The sequence below is a fragment of the Tachypleus tridentatus genome, chromosome 10 (genome assembly GCF_004210375.1).
Source record: "Tachypleus tridentatus isolate NWPU-2018 chromosome 10, ASM421037v1, whole genome shotgun sequence".
Lineage (NCBI taxonomy): Eukaryota > Metazoa > Arthropoda > Merostomata > Xiphosura > Limulidae > Tachypleus > Tachypleus tridentatus.
This window is the reverse complement of record NC_134834.1, coordinates 101,675,826-101,697,592: the sequence shown is the minus strand read 5'-3', so window position 1 is coordinate 101,697,592 and position 21,767 is coordinate 101,675,826. Positions and strand designations below refer to the sequence as shown.

The window sequence follows — 21,767 nt, the reverse complement described above, 5'->3', positions numbered from 1 at the left end:
GTCTGTCAGTCAAACAATAGACGCTAAAATGACGTCACATATGGCTACAACACAGCATGATATACGAAGATGAAATTTCCCATTTAACATGTGCATGATACACACGACATACAAGCAACAAAACTGTTCAACCACACTAGAGAAATCTTGGAAAACACAGGAGTTCGTAAATAACAACACAGTTTAAATGTTACACAAAACATCATGGAAAACAATTTACTAACAAATAAAATAGTTCAAGCGGTACTAGAGAGACCATGGAAAAAGATTATATTAAGCAGCATAAAGAAAATGTAAAATTTTCCTACAAATTATCACTTATAAATATGACATAAACACTAGTTTTCCCATATACAACTTTTAAAATTAACACACAAGATAACTTCTTTTAAAGATAAAATAAAAACTAATTATTTGTTAATTTCAAGCATATGAATTGTTTTGTCTAATGTTGTGTATGTGCTGTGTGTAAACTTTGTTTAATCATTTTAGTTGTAAGAAAATGGAGTTCACTTTGCTAAGACTGGCAATCTAAGTGGTTGTTTGGAAAGTAAAACAATATATACAAAACTCTAATTTTATGCAGCTAAATATACTCCAACTTTGATTTGTGAATCTCCAGAAACAAAGGAAAATAATTATCATTTATATGAGAGTTGATTTTCAAATTAAAAGACCTTCCATAATATAACTTTAATGACGTTATACAGCTATTTCTAAAAACTTCACAAACATGATATTTTAATAACCAATTTTTTTTTATATAAAGGACTATTAATTTATACTAAGATTAAAAACAGGTGAATTTAAGTTCCATTTTAATTTCTTCTAAATTCTACACCACAGTTCAATTATTGAGACTTAACAAACCAGAAATCACTCGTTTTATTAGCATATTTTCCAAATAACAAGTTAGTTAATTTTTGTAGATGCTTTAGTAACTGGAAATTTGTACCTGAATTTGTTTAATTTCCCTGAAATTGATTTCTTCGAGTTACGAAATCTCCATTCTATCGCCAGACCTTCAATACATACAATACCAGAGCAAAACTATCATTCGTACGAACGCTAAGTCTACTGGTAATTGTATGACTCACATAAGATAAAATACGTCAATGTTGCCGTTGTTTAGCTCGTTGACCAGGAGAGTCCGTCGGCATAAATCTAACGTCAGACCAATGCTACATTTATAAACACAAATTCTTAAGTTTATAAAATTTAACTCATTAAATAAGAATACTGCATAAACAGTTGTATTGGCAGCATTTTTCGAGTAAGAATATCTGCCTTGTTCGCTTAGTTAAAATTGCAGAATATATAAAAGAAACAAAACTAACTACGTAAAATTAAAATATTTCACTTTCACTGTACAATTCGAGACACACAGAGCGTTGGTAACAGAAATGCAGTCAGTCACACGCCTAATTAATTATCAATTAAAAGTCGTTGATCCAACGTTTAACACACAGAATAATGAGCATTACAATTACAGTACCATTGCGATACAAATCGCCATATTTCAATAACAGTCCTACACTCTAATCCTTTTTCCTCCCCGACTCATACTGAAACTATTTCCGACAAATTTCAAGGCCTTTACCCTAAGGGTATTTTATGGCAGAACTAGTCTCGTTCTCATGTCAAAAGTTGCGAGAATGTGAAAATATAATATGATGGTACTGAGCTTGTTTGTTTGTTTGGGAATTTCGCACAAAGCTACTCGAGGGCTATCTGTGCTAGCCGTCCCTAATTTAGCAGTGTAAGACTAGAGGGAAGGCAGCTAGTCATCACCACCCACCGCCAACTCTTGGGCTACTCTTTTTACCAACGAATAGTGGGATTGACCGTAACATTATACACCCCCATGGCTGGGAGGGCGAGCATGTTTTAGCGCGACGCGGGCGCGAACCCGCGACCCTCGGATTACGAGTCACACGCCTTACGCGCTAGGCCATGCCGGGCCCAGGTACTGAGCTATGATTCATAATGACAAAGATGTAACACGACATTTGAAACCTAACATGCTGTCAAACCTCTAATATCAAGTATATATTTATAATGTCTATAAAGTGAACATTCCGTCTAAGAATGAATTAATTTGCAAGCAAGCAAATGCTCATCCAATAATATGGGAGAAAAAAGAAATAGAAAAAACAGTGTTTTGTTTTGAATTTCGTGCAAAGCAACACGAGGGCTATCTTTGCAAGCCGTTCTTAATTTGGCAGTGAAAGACTAGAAGGAAGACAGCCAGTCATCACCACCCACCACCAACTCTTTTACCAATGAATAGTGTGATTGATTGTGATATTACAACACACACATGGCTGAAAAGGCGAGAATGTCTGGTGGAATGGGTATTTGAATCCGTGAGTACAGCGCCCTAACAATCTGGCTATGCCGGAACGAAATGAAAGAGTGAATAGTTAAAAGGAAATAGAAACTCGTGTAATCACTATATTACCTTATTTTTTAAGCACACTAAACAAATTCTCGATACTAAAACTCTGGAGTGTAACTGGACCATTTGTTTATATGTTTATTGAAGTTTGAGCAAAGTTGCTTGAAGATTATCTACGTCAGCCTTTCCAAATGTTGAAGTGATAGGCTAGATGGAAGTTAGCCAGTCAACGCCAGATATTACTAACGAATAGTGGGGCCCGTTACAGACCCTTCCAAAAAGCCATCAGTTTTCGGTGGCATCACAATACCTACGAAACGCCAGGCAACGTAAAATGTAGTTTTGATACAACCAGTTTCACCGCAACTTTATACTAGCTGGTTGTCACGTGGTTTCCTGACATGCATATTCCAAATAATCCTAGTATAATGTAACCAACTTTCTACAATGTTATATTTATTACCAATATAAGTTTATTAAGTTTTATGTTGATTTTTTATGACAAGATTGTTTTAAAATTAATTAGGGATTCCCTCATGCCGTATTCAAGATCCTACGCATACAAAGTTCTAAAAACTATAGTTATTTCCAGACTCACATATATAAAGAGGTTTTTAGTAGGCCGTTTAATTTCTTATGAACGAATCAGCATGGAGAATACAATAAGAAACTAGAAAGACCGAAATTCATAAGCGAATACAAATATCTCTCATCATCCATTGTATTTGGTAACATCACCAGAATATAGTAGATTTCAAGAAAGAATGAAATTTGAGTAAGGGTAAAAGGTCATATATGTTTTGGAAGAAAAGGCATTTGATACAGTGAAATTTCGGACTTGAGAAAATGATTTATTATGACATACGATACGTGCGATAGTTAGTTTTTAGGTGAATAGATTTATCTATGATTACAATAACTTTGCAAATAATGTTTGGGCAAACAAGACCTTGGAAAAACTATGCATTTTCACTCATTTTAGTAATTGAACACTATTACTAACTATTTTTACGTGTGCAAACATTGTCTCTAGCATCAGAGATTTCTATTACATTTCAAGTTCTTTGCTTATCTTTGGCTCTGTTAAATACATATATAAACCCCAAGTCTCTCTACTTCTGTATATGTGGGGTTGTCGCAAGGCATATCTATGCATAATCTAGATTGGTTGAAATATATAGAAATGTTAGGCCCAAAACTCGAATTGTGAAAAATATTTGTACCATAATCACGTAAAATCGTAAAACAAAGAAACTCTGGATGCAATCATTACGAATACAGGAAGAACCACAGAAATGTGAAAGTTGATCTGTGACGCAGCTGGTGATCCCTAGGGGCAAAATATACTGCAGAAGGTGCATATTTTAACGACTTCATAAAAGGTCCAATTATCGAAATTTATAAATGGAAGGTTTGGTTTGTTTTGAATTTCGCACAAAGCTACACGAGGGCTATCTATGCTAGCCGTCCATAATTTAGCAGTGAAGACTAAAGGGAAGGTAGCTAGTCATCACCACCTACAGCCGACCCTTGAGCTACTCTTTTACCAACGAATAGTGGGATTGACTTCCACATTATAACGCCCCTACGCCTCAAAGGGCGAGCATGTTTGGTGTGAAGGGGATTCGAATTCGAGACACTCGGATTACGAGTCGAGTGCCTTAACCACTTGGCCATGTTGGGCCATAAGTGGAAGAAGAGTCGCAACTATAACGGATTTTCTAACATATATTTATTTTAATACCAATGTTTGTTTTAGTTAAATATTTAATCAGAAACGCATGTAACTTATATTGTTAAATGTGTGCTGCGAAAGTCCAGTCTGTTCCCTAACTTTCTTTGATTCTCGACTGTAAGAATTAACATTGTACGATATAAGTAAAATACCAGTAATTACTAGTATCGTTGCCAACTGAAGTTTCGAGAACCTCGCATAATGATTATAAAAGGTACCATCGCAACATGCAGTATATTATTGTTGGTTTGCTACAGTTAGTATAACTGTGATATACGCTTATTAATGGGAAATCTACACATACGTGAACAGGAACATTCATAGACTTCTAATATTACCAACCGTTTGACTTCAGTAAACTAACTTCGGACGTTAGCAATTCTGCGCGGACATTAGATCTTCGTTGGAGATAAAAGCCAGCTTGTAAACGGCGTGAGATCAGCTAAGAATAGAGAGCCAGCTGGTTTACCCGATATCAACACAGAATTAATTCGCTTATCGTGAGCCGTCAATAAAATATTCACTTACATACCTGATAGAAAACTCAGTATTGTTTGCAGATTTGTAAAGCCTTTGCATATAAATCGTTATTTGTAATAACTGCTATTATAAATTGTATTACTGTTTGTATATTAAAATATATTTGCATTATGAAAGAAAATGGTGTGTATAAATAAAGTTGGCAAATGCCATAAATTTGGTACGTATCGAAATTAAATTAACTTCTGAATTGAAATTAAACATTCAGGCTATTTGAAATCGTAATATTAACTAGCATAGGTAACATAATAAATGGGAGACTGGTCTGTGATAAATTATAATATGTAACATAATAAATCGGAAACTGGTCTGAGATAAATTATAATGTGTAACATAATAAATCAGAGACTGGCCTGAGATAAATTATAATGTGTAACGTAATAAATCGGAGACTGATCTGAGATGAATTATAATATGTAACATAATAAATCGGAGACTGGTCTCAGATGAATTATAATGTGTAACATAAGACTAAAGATATTACTCAATGAATAATTTAATTGGGTACATTAATCAATTTTTAAATATTCTTTATACATGCATGGATGGAACACCTTCTCCTTACACTCCCTCCCATGCACACGAAATGCGTAGATTGTGTTTCATGTTTAACATAAGGCTACACAATGGGTTATCCTTATTATGCTCACCACAGGTATCCAAACCTAGTTTTTAGTGTTCAAGCATTCAGACTTACTGTTGAGTCACTAGGCGACTGAAATGTGTAGAAGTTGTTTTATGGTTGCATCGACGTAAAGATATTGAGTAGACACTGTACCACATTGCGTGTCCAGACACACTACTGTGTTCGCATGAATATGTGAAATTGTTGCGTTCTGCAATAATTACTGCTCATAACTTTGCACATTATTAGTTGGTTAAAATCAAAATAGATACCAGAATGAAAGACAGCAGACAAAAAGTTCGAGCTTGGCGACGCTACCCGTATGTTCTGTATTTTAAGTGTTGAAAGTTCCGTAAGGTGAACTACGAGCAGCCGTGGTCGCGTGTTGAATGTCAGAGGTTGCGGTTCTATGTCATGAAACCTAGTTGTCCGGAAGTCAGAGAAGGGTCTCAAATAAAGAAGATAGCACTTTGTTGACTCAGGAGGAAGACAGTGTCAGTACAAACCTGACAGTGCGTGAGGAGACAGAAGAAGAAATGACAATAGAAAAGTGATCAGAGTTTCCTGATAGACTACATTAACTTCCTTATCCTTATAGATAGGACTAACCAGCAGTACAATAGAAGAGTGATCAGAGTTTCCTGATAGACTACATTAACTTCCTTATCCTTATAGATAGGACTAACCAGCAGTACAATAGAAGAGTGATTAGAGTTTCCTGATAGACTACATTAACTTCCTTTTCCTTATAGATAGGACTAACCAGCAGTACAATAGAAGAGTGATTAGAGTTTCCTGATAGACTACATTAACTTCCTTATCCTTATAGATAGGACTAACCAGCAGTACAATAGAAGAGTGATTAGAGTTCCCTGATAGACTACATTAACTTCCTTATCCTTATAGATAGGACTAACCAGCAGTACAATAGAAGAGTGATCAGAGTTTCCTGATAGACTACATTAAATTCCTTTTCCTTACAGATAGGACTAACCAGCAGTACAATAGAAGAGTGATTAGAGTTTCCTGATAGGCTACATTAACTTCCTTATTCTTATAGATAGGACTAACCAGCAGTACAATAGAAGAGTGATTAGAGTTTCCTGATAGACTACATTAACTTCCTTTTCCTTATAGATAGGACTAACCAGCAGTACAATAGAAGAGTGATCAGAGTTTCCTGATAGACTACATTAACCTCCTTATCCTTATAGATAGGACTAACCAGCAGTACAATAGAAGAGTGATCAGAGTTTCCTGATAGACTACATTAAATTCCTTATCCTTATAGATAGGACTAACCAGCAGTACAATAGAAGAGTGATTAGAGTTCCCTGATAGACTACATTAACTTCCTTATCCTTATAGATAGGACTAACCAGCAGTACAATAGAAGAGTGATTAGAGTTTCCTGATAGACTACATTAACTTCCTTTTCCTTATAGATAGGACTAACCAGCAGTACAATAGAAGAGTTATTAGAGTTTCCTGATAGACTACATTAACTTCCTTATCCTGAAATATAGGACTAACCAGCAGTACAATAGAAGAGTGATCAGAGTTTCCTGATAGACTACATTAACTTCCTTTTCCTTATAGATAGGACTAACCAGCAGTACAATAGAAGAGTGATCAGAGTTTCCTAATAGACTACATTAACTTCCTTATCCTTATAGATAGGACTAACCAGCAGTACAATAGAAGAGTGATTAGAGTTTCCTGATAGACTACATTAACTTCCTTTTCCTTATAGATAGGACTAACCAGCAGTACAATAGAAGAGTGATTAGAGTTTCCTGATAGACTACATTAACTTCCTTATCCTTATAGATAGGACTAACCAGCAGTACAATAGAAGAGTGATCAGAGTTTCCTGATAGACTACATTAACCTCCTTATCCTTATAGATAGGACTAACCAGCAGTACAATAGAAGAGTGATCAGAGTTTCCTGATAGACTACATTAACCTCCTTATCCTTATAGATAGGACTAACCAGCAGTACAATAGAAGAGTGATTAGAGTTTCCTGATAGACTACATTAACTTCCTTTTCCTTATAGATAGGACTAACCAGCAGTACAATAGAAGAGTGATTAGAGTTTCCTGATAGACTACATTAACTTCCTTATCCTTATAGATAGGACTAACCAGCAGTACAATAGAAGAGTGATTAGAGTTCCCTGATAGACTACATTAACTTCCTTTTCCTTATAGATAGGACTAACCAGCAGTACAATAGAAGAGTTATTAGAGTTTTCTGATAGACTACATTAACTTCCTTATCCTTATAGATAGGACTAACCAGCAGTACAATAGAAGAGTGATCAGAGTTTCCTGATAGACTACATTAACTTCCTTTTCCTTATAGATAGGACTAACCAGCAGTACAATAGAAGAGTGATTAGAGTTTCCTGATAGGCTACATTAACTTCCTTATTCTTATAGATAGGACTAACCAGCAGTACAATAGAAGAGTGATCAGAGTTTCCTGATAGACTACATTAACTTCCTTTTCCTTATAGATAGGACTAACCAGCAGTACAATAGAAGAGTGATTAGAGTTTCCTGATAGACTACATTAACTTCCTTTTCCTTATAGATAGGACTAACCAGCAGTACAATAGAAGAGTGATTAGAGTTTCCTGATAGACTACATTAACTTCCTTTTCCTTATAGATAGGACTAACCAGCAGTTAGGATGATCGTTCTGAGAGACAGTTGCAATCCTTTCTCAACACAGGCTCGATCTGTATAACCGACCACAAGACCTCTTTGTACTCGTTTAATATGAAATCTTATATTAACCGGTCAGTTGAATTACAGTAGTATTTCTGTGTATCAGACTTCATAATAAGCACAGATCCTAAAACAGTGACTATAATACCTTAAGATAAATACAAATCCTAAATAGTGGCTGCACAATACAGTTATCAAGTCACAGATCCTAGAACAGTAACTGTATGAACCATTAGATAAACCCAGGTCCTAGAACAGTAATACCTTAAGATATACCCGGATCTTAGAACATTGACTATATAAATACAGATTAATAAAAATACAGATCATAAACATTGACTGTACAATACCTTAAGATAAACACATATCGTAGAACATTGTACAATACCGTTAGATAAACACAGACCCTACAACAGTGACTATATAACCCATTGGATAACCAGAGACCCTCGAACAGTGACTGTACAATGCAGTTAAATAAACACAAGTCATAGAAGAGTTAGTGTAAAATTAAACCATTAGATAAACAATGATCCCGGAACAGCAATACCATAAAATAAACACAATCTTAGAATACTGACTGTAAAAACCATTAGATAAACACAGATACTAAAACAGTGACTGTACAATGCTGTTAGGTAAGCGCTTTTATTTTTTAATTTCGCACAAAGCTACACGAGGGTTATCTGCGCTAGCCGTCCCTAATTTAGCAGTGTAAGACTAGAGGGGAGGCAGCTAGTCATCACCATCCACCGCCAATTCGTGGGCTACTCTTTTACCAACGAATAGTGGGATTGATCGTTACTTATAACGCCCCCACGGCTGAAAGGGTGAGCATGTTTGATGCGAAATGAATATACAGCCTTGTTTCTGGAGAGCAGAGAAGAAATTGTTCCAAATTCAGTTAAGTGCAATTAACACGGACTGTAGACATTTCTCCAAATCGGTTGTTATTTTACTTCATTTGTTTCTTTGTGCACATATCAAAAGTCGTGTTGAAAGCATATAACAATAACCGATTGTTGTATAATACCAGTGTTGGTTTCTTGATGTTGTTTAAGTTGATATTTTGCTTATTCAATAGATGGCGCGCGAGAAATGAAAGACTTAATTTTGGTTTCTACTAGTAAATCGGATGATGTGTTGGTTAATAATACGTGATGTCGACAAATACGTATCTGAAGTTACGTGTGGTTTGGTTTGTGAATGTTTCATTTCGTGCACACTCTGAAAATATAAACTCAAACTTTCCAGACAATTATAAAGAATTTTGTCTGAATTATTGAGATTTATATATTTAATAAAGATCAGGATAAGTAGCTTATATTATGACGAAAAAACAGAGGTGTTAGATTTACGTACTATAAAGAAAAATACTCTTGGCTTATTTTTGAAATAAAATTTTTAGAAATGTGTTTTGTTTTTTGCTGAGAAAGTTTTCGTCTGTTAGTTGCTAAGCGCCCTCTCTACTGCAGGTAACAGAGGAGGAAACTTGATTGCGTATGTGTTTTCTGATAAGCAAAGCCATATTGGGCTATAGACTCAGCAGATAGCCCAGTCTGGCTCTGCTATAAAAAAATATACACACACTGCGCTATCCTGCTGCGTTCACCAAGGGGAGGCAATCTGCTCATTTTAGCGTTCTAAATCCAAAGACTTACCGCTGTCACAGCGGAGGACAACGTAATTGTGAAAATATCTACATTGTTTTTGTTCGGGTTGGTGAAAAGATATTCTGCAACTGGGACAAACGGAATATCCATAGATTTTTAGAATTTATCTTTTAAGGTTGTATTTTTATACTTCGTTTTTATAAATTTAGATTTTTAGGTTTCGTGTTTATAAGGTTAGAACATTAGGTTTTGCATTTATAAAATTAAAGTTTTAGGTTTTGCCTTTATATGGTTATATTTTAAACGGCTAAAGTTGTGGAACTGAACTAAGTTATTTTTTGTATAAAGCCAAATGAACGTAACTGGACGTACGAGCGAAATAATTGTATTTAGATTATCTTTCAGTTGTTTCGAATAATAATTCGACGTTGGCAGAAATGTTGTTTTAAAATCCTTAAGATAAGAAGCATTAGTTCCTGTTTGTTTAGTAGTCCATACAATTATTGTAACTGGTGTAACAAAACTGTTTGCAGACTAGATTTCGCTATAACAAATTAGGTTTCTTGATTGCCGGTCATTTCTCTTTGAATAATATGAGATATTTCTCGCACGCTGATCATGAAGCGATGTGTGGTCAGTAGTCACGATACTCTATCCGACAGAGGAGCCTGCTTTAGTCATGTTTTCATTATTGTTCGTTTGACTCACTGTAGTCAGGTTTTGATTCGTTTTACACACTGTACCAATGCTTTACTGTTTTAGTTTGTTATTTTATTTGAAGTTTGTTTTAATTGTATCAAGTGAATGACTTACCTGAGTTTTATTCTGTATTTCAGCCTTTCGTGTATATTAATGATTATTATAAATTTAACTAATACACTATTTTGAATTTCATTTTATTTTTCTGTGTTTAACTCAGTGTTAGTTCTTTTTGTGCCACATTCTAGTTAGTTCTAATAGTTTTGAGTTTGCTGCTCAGTTTTATTCTCTTATAATGAATGCCCCGGTGGGACAGCGTAAGTCTTTGGATTTACAACGCTAAAATTAGGGGTTTGATTCCCCTTGGTGGACACAGCAGATGGTAAAAACCCAATGCTTATCCATTTTTACAAGTTTGACAGCTACATGTCCTTTCCTGCCTTAGACCCCGCTTTCAGAACCCAAATCGACATGGAACTTTCAAGAATTCTTGGGGCTCCCCAAGATATCTACAAATATAAGTTAGATAATTTATTTTAAATAGTTACACTAATAAAATGAAGGTGGCTAATAGGGATGAGATTCGACAATATTCAGAGAACTAGAAGATAAACCTGCCCTCTGGGCAAGTATAACTATTAGTTTCTTCGGAAGGCTATTAGGCCTGAGGAATTTTCTGGAATTGTCTGACATTTTCACAACTATGTGCTAATTCCGGACATTCTGTACAGTTCCTTGAAATCCATGAAAAAGGATTTTATTGTAATTTTAGTTTTAAAATGAGCTATCAGCCCAGCGTTATATCGCATATTAGATTTTATTAAAGTATTTCTTTACAGACGCAGTTATCAATGACAGTGGCTTGCTTTTCCGTTGTAACACTCATTAGAGTTTCACTAAAGAAAAATATATTTTAAAGTTTGTTTTTCAATTGTTTTATATTTGAAACTTACTTTTTGTAATTTTAATTGGGTAAGTCTGAAATATATCATTGTTGTGGAAATTTCAAATGTTTTATTTATTACTCAGCTATAAAAATACCGCCAAGTTATAAAAATATCCTCTTACGATTGGTGATAATCGCAGCGGTAGTTTCCTTGATTCGAATTTTGGACGCATACATCGCAAGCTCAATTATAATATGATGACGCATGTGCACGCACACTGTCACGCCATTACTGTGAGGCAAATGAAATAAATGCTGCAAGTTGTGTAAGAAACTTCACTGATCTATATAAATAATACGCTTTCGTTTGTCTGTCCGGAACTTTACTTGTAAATTATTCAATCACATGCTTCAAATCTCATATCGCTGGAGGATCCCAGATTGCAAATCAACTTTTCCTTCGGAATCACCTTAGCTGACGTTTGCCTCGTCAGATTTCTTAATATATCCCAATATAACCAGTAAGGAACACGTTGATACAATGTCGTTCTCATCACGTAACGACTGGCATCGAGTTTATCTTTATTTATTTTTTTATTTGAAAAATGTTTCACAGAATACTTAAACTGCCTGTAATTTCATAAAACAAAATGAACGTTATACTACATACATGTCCTCGCTGGTACAGCGTTAAGTCTATAGATTCCCTTAGGTGGACTTAGCAGAGAGCCTGATGTGGCTTTGCTACAAGCAAACACAATGTACACACACTAAATACAATTTGGATCTGGGAATAATTTCAAATGAGGAGGAAGGATAACAGTTCATATCTTCCTTAAACAGAAAAATAATATTTGCCTAAATTCAGAAAAAAAAAAAAAACTTTCCTTCAGGTTATCTGCACTTTGTTAATGTTCTTGTGAACAGGATATAAGCAGTTGTGTTTTACAAAGCCTAATGTTACACATTGTAATGGTCAATAGAGCTTTTATTTGTTTGTTTATCATCTCATACCAGATTCAAAGGACAATAATTTATGAAAGTTACTACATGAAGTAGAAACTGATTTAACCTTTCTCACATATAATTAAAATTATTAGAAAGACTTGCACCAGTAATCACTGGATAATGTCTAAAAGCTCATCTTTCCGTTACTAGTTATGTGGATAATGTCTAAAAGCTCATCTTTCCGTTACTAGTTATGTGTATAATGTCTAAATGCTCATCTTTCCGTTACTAGTTATGTGGATAATGTCTAAAAGCTCATCTTTCCGTTACTAGTTATGTGGATAATGTCTAAAAGCTCATCTTTCCGTTACTAGTTATGTGGATAATGTCTAAAAGCTCATCTTTCCGTTACTAGTTATGTGGATAATGTCTAAAAGCTCATCTTTCCGTTACTAGTTATGTGTATAATGTCTAAAAGCTCATCTTTCCGTTACTAGTTATGTGTATAATGTCTAAAAGCTCATCTTTCCGTTACTAGTTATGTGGATAATGTCTAAAAGCTCATCTTTCCGTTACTAGTTATGTGGATAATGTCTAAAAGCTCATCTTTCCGTTACTAGTTATGTGTCTAAAAGCTCATCTTTCCGTTACTAGTTATGTGTATAATGTCTAAAAGCTCATCTTCCGTTATAATGTCTAAAAGCTCATCTTCCGTTCCGTTACTAGTTATGTGGATAATGTCTAAAAGCTCATCTTTCCGTTACTAGTTATGTGGATAATGTCTAAAAGCTCATCTTTGTCCGTTACTAGTTATGTGGATAATGTCTAAAAGCTCATCTTCCGTTACTAGTTATGTGGATAATGTCTAAAAGCTCATCTTTCCGTTACTAGTTATGTGGATAATGTCTAAAAGCTCATCTTTCCGTTACTAGTTATGTGGATAATGTCTAAAAGCTCATCTTTCCGTTACTAGTTATGTGGATAATGTCTAAAAGCTCATCTTTCCGTTACTAGTTATGTGTATAATGTCTAAAAGCTCATCTTTCCGTTACTAGTTATGTGGATAATGTCTAAAAGCTCATCTTTCCGTTACTAGTTATGTGGAAAAGCTCATAATGTCTAAAATGTCTAAAAGCTCATCTTTCCGTTACTAGTTATGTGGATAATGTCTAAATGCTCATCTTTCCGTTAAATGTGGATAATATCTAAAAGCATCTTTCCGTTACTAGTTATGTGTATAATGTCTAAAAGCTCATCTTGTGGATAATCCGTTACTAGTTATGTGTATAATGTCTAAAAGCTCATCTTTCCGTTACTAGTTATGTGTATAATGTCTAAAAGCTCATCTTTCCGTTACTAGTTATGTGGATAATGTCTAAAAGCTCATCTTTCCGTTACCGTTACTAGTTATGTGGATAATGTCTAAAAGCTCATCTTTCCGTTACTAGTTATGTGGATAATGTCTAAAAGCTCATCTTTCCGTTACTAGTTATGTGGATAATGTCTAAAAGCTCATCTTTCCGTTACTAGTTATGTGGATAATGTCTAAAAGCTCATCTTTCCGTTACTAGTTATGTGTATAATGTCTAAAAGCTCATCTTTCCGTTACTAGTTATGTGGATAATGTCTAAAAGCTCATCTTTCCGTTACTAGTTATGTGTATAATGTCTAAAAGCTCATCTTTCCGTTACTAGTTATGTGTATAATGTCTAAAAGCTCATCTTTCCGTTACTAGTTATGTGTATAATGTCTAAAAGCTCATATTTCCGTTACTAGTTATGTGGATAATGTCTAAAAGCTCATCTTTCCGTTACTAGTTATGTGTGGATAATGTCTAAAAGCTCATCTTTCCGTTACTAGTTATGTGGATAATGTCTAAAAGCTCATCTTTCCGTTACTAGTTATGTGTATAATATCTAAAAGCTCATCTTTCCGTTACTAGTTATGTGTATAATGTCTAAAAGCTCATCTTTCCGTTACTAGTTATGTGGATAATGTCTAAAAGCTCATATTTCCGTTACTAGTTATGTGTATAATATCTAAAAGCTCATCTTTCCGTTACTAGTTATGTGGATAATGTCTAAAAGCTCATCTTTCCGTTACTAGTTATGTGGATAATGTCTAAAAGCTCATCTTTTACCGTTACTAGTTATGTGTATAATATCTAAAAGCTCATATTTCCGTTACTAGTTATGTGTATAATGTCTAAAAGCTCATCTTTCCGTTACTAGTTATGTGTATAATGTCTAAATGCTCATGTTTCCGTTACTAGTTATGTGGATAATGTCTAAAAGCTTATCTTTCCGTTACTAGTTATGTGTATAATATCTAAAAGCTCATCTTTCCGTTACTAGTTATGTGTATAATGTCTAAAAGCTCATCTTTCCGTTACTAGTTATGTGTATAATGTCTAAAAGCTCATCTTTCCGTTACCAGTTATGTGTATAATGTCTAAATGCTCATCTTTCCGTTACTAGTTATGTGGATAATATCTAAAAGCTCATCTTTCCGTTACTAGTTATGTGTATAATGTCTAAATGCTCATCTTTCCGTTACTAGTTATGTTTGCATGACTCTAGACACATGGACTCACTGTCACCGTTACTAGTTATGTTTGCCTGACTATAGACACATGCACTCACTGTCACCGTTACTAGTTATGTTTGCATGACTCTAGACACATACACTCACTGTCACCGTTACTAGTGATGTTTGCCTGACTCTAGACACATACATTCACTGTCACCGTTACTAGTTATGTTTGCCTGACTCTAGTTACTAGTTATACACTCACTGTCACCGTTACTAGTTATGTTTGCCTGACTCTCTACACAGCTCACTCACTGTCACCGTTACTAGTGATGTTTGCCTGACTCTAGACACATACACTCACTGTCACCGTTACTAGTTATGTTTGCCTGACTCTACACACATACACTCACTGTCACCGTTACTAGTTATGTTTGCCTGACTCTAGACACATACATTCACTGTCACCGTTACTAGTTATGTTTGCCTGATCTACACACATACACTCACTGTCACCGTTACTAGTTATGTTTTCCTGACTCTACACACATACACTCACTGTCACCGTTACTAGTTATGTTTGCCTGATCTACACACATACACTCACTGTCACCGTTACTAGTTATGTTTGCCTGATCTACACACATACACTCACTGTCACCGTTACTAGTTATGTTTGCCTGACTCTAGACACATACACTCACTGTTACCGTTACTAGTTATGTTTGCCTGATCTACACACATACACTCACTGTTACCGTTACTAGTTATGTTTGCCTGACTCTACACACATACACTCACTGTCACCAGGACAAATTCCTGCATAAGTTAATTTTATAATGACCTATATTAAAAAGAGACAATTGTAATTTGGCGTTACAAGTTCACATATAAGTGTGTTTTTCTTATAGCAAAGCCACCCCAGGCTATCTGCTGAGTCCACCAAGAGGAATCTGTAGACTTACCGCTGCACTAGTGGGGAACACACATGTATGAACCTTCTATTCTTTCAGCAGATTAGGTACACCTACATGGCCAAACGTATGTGGACACCCTTTCTACTTAATAGGTTCGGCTATTTCAGTCACACCCGTTGCTAACAAGTGCATAAAATCAAGCATACATCCATGCAATCTTCATAGACAAACATTGGCAGTAGAATGGATCGTACTGAAGAGCCCAGTTACTTTCAACGTGGCACTGTCATAGAATGCCACCTTTCCAACAGGTCAGTTCGTCAAATTTCTGCCCTGCTAGAGCTGTCCCGGTCAACTGTAAGTGTTGTTATTGTGAAGTGGAAACGTTTAGGAGCAACAACAACTCAGTCACGAAGCGGTAGGCCATACAAACTCACAGCACGAGACCGCCGAGTGATGAAGCACGTAAAAATCGCCTGTCGACAGTTACAAAACTCACTACCGAGTTCCAAACTGCCTTTGGTAGCAACATCAGCACAATAACTGTTCATCAGGAGACTCATGAAGTGGGTTTCCATGGCCGAGCAGCCACACACAAGCCTAAGATTGCTACTTGCAATACCAAGCGTTAGCTGGAGTGGTGTAAAGCACACTGCCATTGGACTCTGGAGCAGTGGAAACACGTTCTCTGGAGTGATGAACCAAGCTTCACTATTTGGCAGTCTGACAGACGAATCTGAGTTTGGTGGTTGCCAGAAGAACGCTATCTGCCGGAATGCATAGTGCCAACTGTAAAGTTTTGTGGAGGAGGAATAACGGTCTGGGGCTGTTTTTCATGGTTTGTGCTAGACTCTTTAGTTACAGTGAAGGGAAATCTTAATGCTACCACATACAACAACATTCTTGAGAATGTGCTTCCAACTTTGTGGCAACAGTTTGGAGAAGGCCCTTTTTTGTTTCAGTATGACAATACCCTCATGTACAAAGCAAGGTCCATGAAGACATGGTTTGCCGAGGTTGGTGTGGAATAACTTGACTGGCCTGCACAGAACCCTGACCTCAACCCAATCGAACACCTTTGGGATGAAGTGGAACGGCGACTGTGAGCCAGGCCTTCTTACCCGACATCAGACCCGACCACACTAATGCTCTTGTGGCTGAATAGGGGCGAATCCCCGCAGCCATGTTCCAAAATCTAGAGGAAAGCCTTCCCAGAAGAGTGGATGTTGTTATAGGAGCAAAGGGGGGGGGGTACCAACTCCTTATTAACAACTATAGTTTTGGAATGAGACGTTCAACAAGCACATATGGGTGTGGTGGTCAGCCGTGTACATTCTTCTGGCCACGTAGTGCATTACTGATAGGAAAATCACATTAGAAACGTAAGTACCAAAGAAATATTAAACACAGAGAAATAATGTTATAAAAGAGAATAAATATAAAATATCGCATTTCTTAACTTAAAACACAAAACAAAAATTGATATAATTCTATTATTTTCTTTTCATTAAGGATAATAGCTTTCAATAAGCGAAATTATATTATTTTTATAAATACACATACCACTTGTTGAATCCACTTTTAATATCAATACACTCGTACCTTTAAAATTAACATCAGGTAGTTTTATATATAAACACCATTAAATGGCGCTACAATCAACTGTGCTAACGTTTAAGGCGTATATAAAAACTTTTGCAACAGGTTTCAACTTTCTTTAAAATCAGAGTTTACTTTAAAAAAAAGTCGTAAGTTAAGCAGTAGAAGAAAGGTGTGAAAGAAAATTCGTAATTCTAAAATAACCGACACGAGTTTGTCTTAATGAATATAATTAAGTACGTAAAAAAAGCAAGTCTGCATTACAATAAAAACTTATGATTTGACGTAATTATACACATAAATAAAAATATCAGGTAAGATTCAATAGATTTAGTATAAAGATAGATTAAATTAACTGCGTGAAGTAGATATTTATTGAATAAGTAAAAGCGCACATAGACCAATGTTAGAGTGCTACAGACATATGTACAGATTTTTAGATTATGAAAAGCAAGATGCCCTGAGGATAAACAAAAGCTTGTTAGGCCTCAGCTGAAAAACTTTTCATTGTCTCCTTGGAAATCAGGTGCAGGAAATATTGAATAGAGCTAGGTTAGAACGAGGCTTTTAGAGGGTTTAGTATATCAAAAGCCAGAACTTAATTTTGTTTAAGTTTTGTATGATATGGTTTAAAATGCGTATACAGCATGGTTGGGCATGGCTACTTTAAGATGTCATGGATGAAAATCATTGTTTCCTGCAACTGATAGTTCGATGTTTAAGTTATGAATACAATATACATAACTTTGTCGATAAACAGTATTACCTCATGCGTTTCTTCTAGAAATATAAATTATAAGGAGTTTCGCTTATATATCATGACGACAGTATTGTTCTGTCTCAGTGATCATGTGTAATCCACTTTATGGTCGTAAAAACGCGTCAGATTGATAAAAGTTGGACTTATGTCTCTAGAATTATATGTATTATAGTACACCTGGTGATAAATGTGGCGGACGACATAATTGGTATCATGTGAATCGGTCTTTAAAATACGTCAAAGTGAGTGATTTCTCTTAAAATATGAACATCTAGTATATTGATTGTACCTCAAACCTTGCAGTTACGTATTTTTATACGTATCAAACATATACAGCTTTTGTTACGGATCTGTACGATGATGTTATACAATTTTAAAAATATTTCAAAATCACACATTTACAAGAATCTATCTCTCCTTGAAATGGGATCACCTAACCTCAGGAGTAAACACAGATATATGGACAAACTGATAAAAGCTTCTATGTTGTAGCTATATTACAACATAACCTTTAACTAAACAATACCAAGTTTACAGTATCATTTAGGTAACAAGTATTTCATAACTAAATGCAAAACACCTGCATGGAAATTTAGAAAAAAACAAAAAACTAGATATGGAAATATAACATTTATCTCAAATTTGACAAGAACGCAGTTTTGTCTTTGTTTTCTTGATACCAAAGTTCTCTATAAAAAAAAAATATTGCAGGAATACACTCTTCAAGGGCCTCACACGTATACAAAGTATAAAGAACATTATTCTCGGATCTGACAGCTATACTAAGTATAAAGAAAACTCTTCTGGGATCTCACAACTACACTAAGTGCAAAGAACATTATTCTCGGATCTGACAGCTATACTAAGTATAAAGAAAACTCTTCTGGGATCTCACAACTACACTAAGTGCAAAGAACATTATTCTCGGATCTGACAGCTATACTAAGTATAAAGAAAACTCTTCTGGGATCTCACAACTATACTAAGTATAAAGAACATTATTTTCGTATCTGATAGCTATACTAAGTATAAAGAAAACTCTTCTGGGATCTCACAACTTCACTAAGTGCAAAGAACATTATTCTCGGATGTGACAGCTATACTAAGTATAAATAACATTATTCTCGGATCTGACAGCTATAATAAGGATAAAGAAAACTCTTCTGGGATCTCACAACTACACTAAGTGCAAAGAACATTATTCTTGGATCTGACAGCTATACTAAGTATAAAGAACATTATTCTCGGATCTGAAATAAAGAACATTATTTTCTCTGAAAGCTATACTAAGTATAAAAAAAACTTACAACAACTACACTAAGTGCAAAGAACATTATTCTCGGATGTGACAGCTATACTAAGTATAAAGAAAATTATTCTGGGATCTCACAACTACACTAAGTATAAAGAACATTATTCTCGGATGTGACAGCTATACTAAGTATAAAGAACTTTATTCTCCGATCAGTGATGTCGAGAAAACCCACTTGTAGAGAAATTTATATGCAAAAACGGCTGTTTGGGTTGAGAAAATATTTTACATAGTAAAGCGAACAACGTTTCGACCTTCTTCGGTCATCGTCAGGTTCACAAAAAAAGAGGTAAGTGACCGGAAGCTGACCACATGTTTGGAAGGGGTTGTGTAACTGAGTGTCGGAATGTAGAGGGCGGTGTTAGATGCTTGAATATATAATGTTATTTTATTATATTTAATATAGGTATAAAGGCGTTCCTTTATATTGGCTTATTTTGGGTTTAAGTTGTTGTATAAGTAAAGCTTCTTTAATTTTGCGTTTGTTTATGTTTGTTTCTTTATTTAGCATTTGAGTGTTTTCTATGGTTATGTTGTGTTTATTTGACTTGCAGTGTTTGAAAACATATGAAGGCGCTTTTATGTTCTTTGAATCTGGTTTCCATTTTTCTACTTGTTTCTCCAATATAGAAGCCGTGGCAGTTATCACATTGTATTTTATAAATAATGTTGGTGTGGTGTTTGTCAGTGTAGTTTTTACATAATATAGACCTCAATTTTGTGCCTGGTTTTTGAATAAATTTGGTATTAACTGGAATGTCATATTTTGTTACTAGTTTTTGCCAAATGTTGGTTATTTGTCTGCTGATGTCAGGAATATATGGTATACAGCAGTATATGGTTTCGTGGTTTTTTGATTCGTGAGATATATTTACTTTAGTTGGTTGATTTTGCTTTCTGTCTAGGTGTGTGCGTATAATGTTTTCTACGGTTTGTGGAGGAAACTTATTGATGTTGATGAAGTATTGTTTCATTTTGTCTAATTCATCGTTAATTTTATCTGGTGAGCATAGTTTTATGGCTGTGTTTATTTGGTTTCTTAGTATGTTGAGTTTTTGTTTTGTTTCATCTGCTGAGTCCCAAGGAATGTATAGTCCAGTATGGGTGATTTTTCGGTGGATTTATGTTTTGAATTGTGTGTCGGTTCTTGTAATTTTGAGGTTAAGAAATGATATTTGATTGTTTTCTTCCTGTTCACATGTGAAGTTGATGTTGGGATGTATAGAGTTAATGTGATTGAAAAAATTAAGTATGTGTTCTGTAGATTTGAATCCCGCAACCGTGTCATCTACATATCTGTACCAGTATAGTGGTGGATGTAATGCTGTGTTAATTGCTTGTGTTTCAACTTGTGTCATAAAAATATTGGCTAGAACTGGTGATACTGGGTTGCCCATGCTTAGGCCATTTGTTTGTAACAAATTGTTACAATTGTAAGTTGTTGAACATGAAGTTTGTCTTTATCGTGGTGAATTCTATGAGGTTTGCTAACTGGTTACTGGGAATTTCTATGGTTGGGTTAGGGTCTCGGATATAGAGTTCTAAGGCTATCTTGCAGGCTTCAGTGGTTGGAACTTCTGTAAAGAGGGATATAACATCGAAACTGGCCATTAAGGCTTTATGATTAAGTTGATTTAGATTAGACTTGAAATTAAAAGAGTCTTTGATGAATGAGCTGGCTGATGTTACATATTTGGAGAATGCCCATGCTATGTATTTACCAAGATTCTAATTAAACGATTCATATGTGGACATTATTGGTCGTAATGGACAACATTACATATGTGTAACATATGTTACACAACCCCTTCCAAACATGTGGTCAGCTTCCGGTCACTTACCTCTTTCTTTGTGAACCTGACGATGACCGAAGAAGGTCGAAACGTTGTTCGCTTTACTATGTAAAATATTTTCTCAACCCAAACGAGCCGTTTTTGCATATATATAAAGAACATTATTCTCAGATTTGACAGCGATAGTAAGTATAAAGAACATTATTCTGTGATCTGACAGCTACACTAAATACAAAGAACATTATTTTGTGATCTGACAGTTATATTAAATATAAAGAACATTATTCTCGGATTTGATAGCTGTACTAAGTATAAAGAACTTTATTCTCGGATCTGACAGATATACTAAGTATAAAAAATAGTATTCTGGGTTCTGACAGCTGAACTAAGTATACAGAACATCATTCTCGGATTTAACAGCTATTCTAAGAATAAAGAATAGTATTGCGGGTTCTCACAGCTATACTAAGTATAAATAACATTATTCTCGGATATGACAACTGTACTAAATATAAAGAACATTATTCTCGGATCTGACAGCTATACTAAGTATAAATAACATTATTCTCGGATATGACAGCTATATTAAGTATAAAGAACATTATTCTCGAATCTGAGAGCTATACTAAATATAAAGAATATTATTCTCGTATCTGACAGCTTTACTAAGTATAAA

At 35.0% G+C, this 21,767-nt stretch overlaps 1 protein-coding gene across 9 annotated transcripts in view; it reads right to left on the bottom strand.

Moving 5' to 3' along the window:
• The window catches only part of LOC143229972 (uncharacterized), an 87,181-nt gene that overhangs the window by 64,701 nt on the left and 713 nt on the right, over positions 1 to 21,767 (bottom strand). For 4 of the 9 annotated variants that reach the window (XM_076462878.1, XM_076462882.1, XM_076462881.1 and 1 more), the window contains exon 1: positions 956 to 1,754. The exons of 2 other annotated variants lie outside the window; for them this stretch is intronic. The gene's annotated coding sequence lies outside the window, so the exon portion shown is untranslated. Of the gene's footprint in view, positions 1 to 955; positions 1,755 to 21,767 lie in introns of those variants that run through there. 3 more of the 9 variants (XM_076462876.1, XM_076462885.1, XM_076462879.1) reach the window with 2 other exon arrangements.